This window comes from Argiope bruennichi, chromosome 9 (genome assembly GCF_947563725.1).
Source record: "Argiope bruennichi chromosome 9, qqArgBrue1.1, whole genome shotgun sequence".
Taxonomy (NCBI): Eukaryota; Metazoa; Arthropoda; class Arachnida; order Araneae; family Araneidae; genus Argiope; species Argiope bruennichi.
In genome coordinates this window covers 6,680,321-6,686,880 of record NC_079159.1, presented here as the reverse complement: position 1 = coordinate 6,686,880, position 6,560 = coordinate 6,680,321, and positions in this window count along the sequence as shown.

The window sequence follows — 6,560 nt, the reverse complement described above, 5'->3', positions numbered from 1 at the left end:
CTCTCTTTATCGGCTACAGTTATGTTTTTTTTTTATTATTAAAGTTAAAACTTAATTTTCAGGATTATTATAAATACATCTGTATTTATTAATAATAGTTTATAGTATAGGTGGGATAGGATATAGTTTATAATATAAGTTCCACACGCTGGCAACATGCAGAGTGACGTGATGGCGCTTATATCTTCTCACCCGATCGGCAACCAGGTGGAAAGGATCAAAACTGGAAGATGTTGACGCTATTCGAAGTTGGCAGTGTGATGTCTGTTTTTATTTTTATTTTTTAATGGTGTAAAGGGCAACCTGCCTTCTTTATTCCTTTTCCATTTATTTAATTGTGTGTGTTTTTGTCCTAAATGTTGTGCACATTCTTTAAAATTTGTATTAAAACTATTATAAATACTATATTTTTCGTTTTTAATCGGCTTTGATTACCATACTCAAACCCACATTACTGAATTATTTATTAAAAAAAACATAATTTCGCGATTTCACGGAAATAATCGCGATTATTCCGTACAGTACATGTTTTTTTGGATTCGAGATTTCAGAAGCATTTCGAATAAGTTAGGTTTAGGTTAACTCGAATTCAGTTGATCGGCTTTTTTTTTTTTTTTTTTTTGTACTGAAACAGAGGCAAGTCGAATCGTGCGCAGAATGAGCAGACGTATCAGTTTAACTACTACAATCCCAGTTCTTTTTATTTACTGTCCTGATTTAAAAATATGAGTTGGATTTTTCCCAGTTCTGAATAAAATATCCCAAATTGTTTTGATATTTACTTATAAAGAATGAATTCATATCAGAAAGTTGGTAAAAAAAATGGTAAACGTTTTATTTTTAAAAAAATACTGAATGGAATCATATTTCGAATCCAGAACATTCCGGCCCCGAATCTGAGATCTTATCAGTAGACCAACATAGCCTCAGATAAGGTGGGGGGGGGGGGGGGAAGGATCATTTCGAAGACAAAAAGGGTCGCGAAGAAATAACAGTTTTCGAAAATAATTTGGTTTATTTTAAAATGTGAAAAAATAAAAAAAAAACTCTCACACTTTCACTTAAAAAAAATTTTGAGTTCAAAAGAACTGAAGAAATTTACGTAGCAGCTATTGAAATTTTCTAAAACATACCATTTTTATTTGATTTTTATCCCTAAACATTTTTAAAAATTTGTTTTCTTTAAGCTATTAAACTTTATCTACATGCATCTAATCAATTTCAAAATAAACAAAAGGAGGTGAAGAAGTTTTATTTCTTTTAAATGTAGCGAAATCATTACTTTTATATAACTTTTTAGAATCAAACATAACGTCGGGAATAAAAAAATAAATGTTTTGTATGCCCACGATGCCTCTCACCCTTGTTACGCCACTGTGCACTCAAAATAGATTTGCTGATTCGCAAGAACTGCGATTTATTTCCCCTAAATTCATTGTAATAAAAAAAGTTTTCTCAGGCTTTTCTCGTATGACTCATAGCGTATCCTTGATAAATAAAACGGTCAAAAAATGTCGCAATCCACTTTAGAAAAAACTGGCAACGGTACAGCAGGCTCTACCAGCGAAGCGAAACGATCCGTTGCGAATTTCGATGATATATCAGCCGAACGCAGACGAGGGAATGGCACAGAGAACCAGAAAGGGATATCTGGTTGAATTTATTTCAGGAAGAGAAATAAGAGCTCAGGACATTTTTGTCCCTTTAATGGTCAAAAATGCATTTGATATACCCACTTATGTCACTTTCGCCATTTGTCACAGGGACCGGGTCAATTGAAATGGAGCCTCATAAAGGCGGATCGGTCTGGCGAACCTTTTATGAGTTATAGTTCGAATGATCGTTTGTTATTCGAAAAAAAAAAAAATCATAAAAAAGTTTCCTATCCTTTTGACTTTCTCGTATACGAAGAGAACGAACTGTCATCCTCATAAAATTCGAACAAATTTTATACATTATATGAATATTACATTGAATTTATACATTTAATGAATCTTTATGTTTCAAATCTCCCCCCGAGTCCGAAAAAAAATCTTAATTATATCTGTCTGTGAACACTATAACTAAAATTAAAAACAGTTAGGGTAATGAAATACGGTATGCAGTATTAACATCAACTTCGTAGCTTTTTAAAAATTTTAAATTGGAAGAATTTTAGGCAAGTCTGATTGTCTGCCGGTCCATATGCATGTAAACACAACTACAATACACTCCCGAGTATCCGTTTCGCGACTATCTGGTTTCCGTACTATCCGGCCTAATTTTCTTTTATTGTAATTAAATAAGGAAGGCAGCTGATATCATTTGTTTGCATAAGTGAATTGACGAGTCGTGGAAGAGAGCTAAAATGCAGAGGCAATCATCTATTAAGGACTTTTTGAAAAACTAAAAACTCTTAAGTTTTAACTTTTATCTTAGGATTACCTTTTCATATCTGTGTAATCATTTATCGGTGAAAAAAAAGTCAGTTTGAGTCAAGAATTTGGTTTTAAGATTTAAATTAATGTTTTTTTGTTGTTGGGTTTTTTTATGTTTCCTGTATTAAAGTTTGGCATTACAGAATTTATATTAAAACGTGATCAGTGTATATCCTTTAACTTACTTTTTTAAAAATCAATTCTTGAAACGTGCAGTGCAGTATGTAAACATATATAAACTGCTTGTAAAGAGCTTTCTATTTTAACTCTACATCTTACTGGGAACTGCTTCTATGATTCACTGAACCGTGGCTGTGTTCACATTGAGATAAATGGAGGGCTTAGTACTCAATAAGAAATGAGAAAATACTTATTATAGCATTGAGTTTTGGTATAACTCACTTTGTCTTCTGGTATTAATGGGTAAAGAAATGAGTTCATAGAACTCCGGCCTATTCGGCTTTTTTATTATCCGACCTACCCTTCCGTTGCATTAAACTGCGTTTCTACGACCGGTCCGCCTGTAGACGAAGCACGCTTTCTCCTGTTTTCCCTCTCTTGCGGTTTTCCGGGGTGCTTTGATGTTTGTCCATTTTTCCGACAATTTGTCGGTAAACAGGACAGGCATCAAAGAACCCATGAAAATCGCAACAGAGGGTCAAGGGAAGAAAGCGTGGCTCGTCTGCAGGCGGACCGGTCGTAGGGACGCCGCTTTAGGCCGGATACTCGGGAGTGTTCTGTAACTCAAAAACGTAAAGAGCAATATAGAAAATTATATTAAATTTGGAGTAATGTATCCTTCCAAATTCAAATGTGTATTAAATTTTGAACAAAATCCGTGTAATGAGGGGTTCTATATTTGGGTGCATGTGAACCCGATGACTGCAAAACGGAGCTACACCGATAAATAAAATTTGGCTTGCAGTTGAGATTATAGAATTTCGGATCCAGCCATTGAAAACGAAATCATCCAAAATGCATGAACTGTTTCCTACATTACATAACGAAACGCGCCAGTTGCGTCACTACTCGCAGGAAGTTGGGAGAATGGGCATGCATATTTGTAGAAATATTCACTTTTCAGAATTTGCATTTTTTCTCTCTACACTCACTGCTTCACCCCCCCACCCCTATATGTTTAAAGAATGCAGAGAAAGATAGGAGGGCAGGCAAGATACTAGATTGTTTAAAAACACTTTCACCTGATTTCTGATGATCATTAGTCATATTAATTTTGGTGAAACACTTTTATAAGATTAAGCAATGAAGTCATGTTTATAAGCGAAAGAAAAGATGTCGTATTTATAAAAATAAGTAGTGAAATCGCATCTATAAGATTAAATAATGAATTAACATCTATAAAACTAAGCAATGAAGTCATATTTATAAGACTTAGCAATAAAGTCCCGTTTATAAGATTAAACAATGAAATTTATTCATATGCCGTCATAATCACATGATGAGAGCAATTATTTTTACTTTGCAACAAATCATTGCACGAACTACCTAGAGCCGTACTAGAAGCAGCGGCTTTAGGCAGTTGCTTAGTTGCCGAAACAACGTACTAGATTTTCAATAGACAACTGCCTAAAGCGCTGGGCTGAAGTTATGTGAGTGTGTCAAAAAATGGCCGATTTGAAGACTATTATTCATCTAAAATAAATAAATTTGCTTGCCCTCTGTTAAATGCAATTGGTCGGATTCTTATTTTTTACATTACGCTCTCTTATTTATTATGGTATTTATAAGCTGCTTAAATAATATTATGTACAAACATGGAAACTGCTCATTACCAATCATTTCTATCGTTACCTTCTTTAAAAATAAAGAAGAATGCAACATGTATGTTGGCGTTGTACATAGCAGACCATTTGATTTATAGGCACGAATTTGGCACAAATGTACTTTAGAAGACGGGAATGTGCATCTTAAAGCGTTGTTTCCTTTTAATTTCAGTTAAAATTTTAATTAACTAAATTTTAAGCAACATGACTTTCATTTGATGTTTCCCATAATAACTTTCTGAAAATTGTATTGCACAAAATAAATTAAATATACCGTTTTAAAATATCAAAAAATTATCTTTTTGGTGATATTAATTTGTCCCCCCCCCTAAATTAAGACGCGATCAGAAAATATTTTCACAATGGATTTCATTATTGCACTGTTATTCATTTCAATTTCATCAAAATATTTAATCGAGGAATATTTTTCAATTGTTGAACGCAAATGAAGAATGATTCTGCTAATTACTAAAACAACTTTCTCAAAAAGTGAAATTCAATTGTCGTAAAAGGCAATGTGCAGTTTCAAATAAAATAATCAGACTGTGTTTTTTTTCAGACTGTGTTTGTAAAACAATCAGACTGTGTCAACAATTTTTAACAGCACTACAACATTATGAGACTTGACTCCATTAAGAAGATTCATAATCCAATGCTTAAAAATTCTTTGTATTGGGAATCATGAACATCAAGTAAGATAATTAATTGAAATTAAACACATTCAATATTCTTGGAAAACCAGCTGGTTGTTAGAGGCACCTAGTTATAAATAAATAAAATATATATTTAATTTCATTTTTGAAATACATTTTCACTAAATAAGTTCAAAGTTACTAAAGTGGACTTAAAAGTCAATAACATGTTGATTAGATAAAAATGCGTTGAAATATGAAACTAAATTGACCAAAAAAAGAGGAGTCTCCAGATGTGCTTACAAAATGTTTTAAATCCGCCACAGCTCTACACTGTACTGTGGCGTCACAAGAGCTCGATTATCAAATAACTAAAATAAACAACTACCTAAGGACCCTGAAATTGTTTGTCCTTTTTATAATATTTTTAGAGTTATCTAATTTTTGTTTTGTTTTCGTTTGTTTTACAAAAGCAATCTTCTGGAACTTTTTCAAATTAAAATAGTCTATCAATTAAATTTCTAAACATTATTTTTTCAATTAAAAAAAAATTCGGAAGAATGCAGTCTTAAATTTACTCGAAGTTGGTTGACTGTTTCACAAGACAACAACTCTGGTCAAAGTTATATTAGATTGTGTTAAAAAGGTTTTGAATTAATTTTACCATTTTGTTTAAAATGATTTTTAAATTTAAATTTTTTGATACTTGAAATACTAAAAACCATCTGTTTGAAAACAGCCAGCAATTAAGTGTCTTGCTACTTCAATTCATCGTAATATTTTTTTTTCTTAATAACTACTTATATAAACTTTAAATTAAAATTATAAAAAAAAAATCAACTTTTAAAGTTTAAATGAGTAAAAGAGCAGGCTGAAGTTTGCATTGTCTAAAGAAATTTAGGACTTAAACTGACCTTAGACGTTATATTTTTATTTCTCTGCAAGATAAGTTATGATTCTTAAAAAATAAATGGTGCAACGGATTTGGTGTGTGCCAACTGAGCATAAATAGATACCATTATTGGAGAAATCATCATAGACTGACTACTCCGATCAGCCCGAAAACATACGGAAAAACTTGAATGACCGGACTGCCGCTACAATAGTTCTGACAGGAACTGTGGTTGACCATGGCCATGACCGACCACGGTAAAACCCTCCCCTAGAGAAGTAGTACATCCCGTCATCGATGGGAGGTAGCCATCTCCACAAGTTCGTGTACCCTCAAGGGTGGTGAGAACCAACCACCATACCGGAAGCTTCTCATCCTCAATTACGAGGTGCCCTCCCAGAGGGTCCATTTATTGGAGAGATAATCTTGTGTAATGTATTTCCAAATTATATAGTCTATTTTAATAAAAATGTAATTGAAATTCAATAAATATTACACAGGAAACCTGCAGTAGGAGACAAATCTAACAAGTCTAACAGAAGTCCTTATTGAAACTCGGCACATGATTCGCATATCGTTTCATTCCAATCGAATCTAAAAAATGATTAATTGATTACTCTTATATTAGTATGGCTCATTCCTTCTCCTCCCCCCTAAACTCACATGACTTCGAGCTCCTTATATAGTAAGATATTCAACAAATCGAAAGCAGACATGAAAATATATTTTTTATTGATTTAAAAATTGGAACTATCACAAAATATTTTTATTTTTAATAATATTTAATCGATTAGTATAACATAATTTTATTCGAATAAAACCAGTGAGAGTGGTC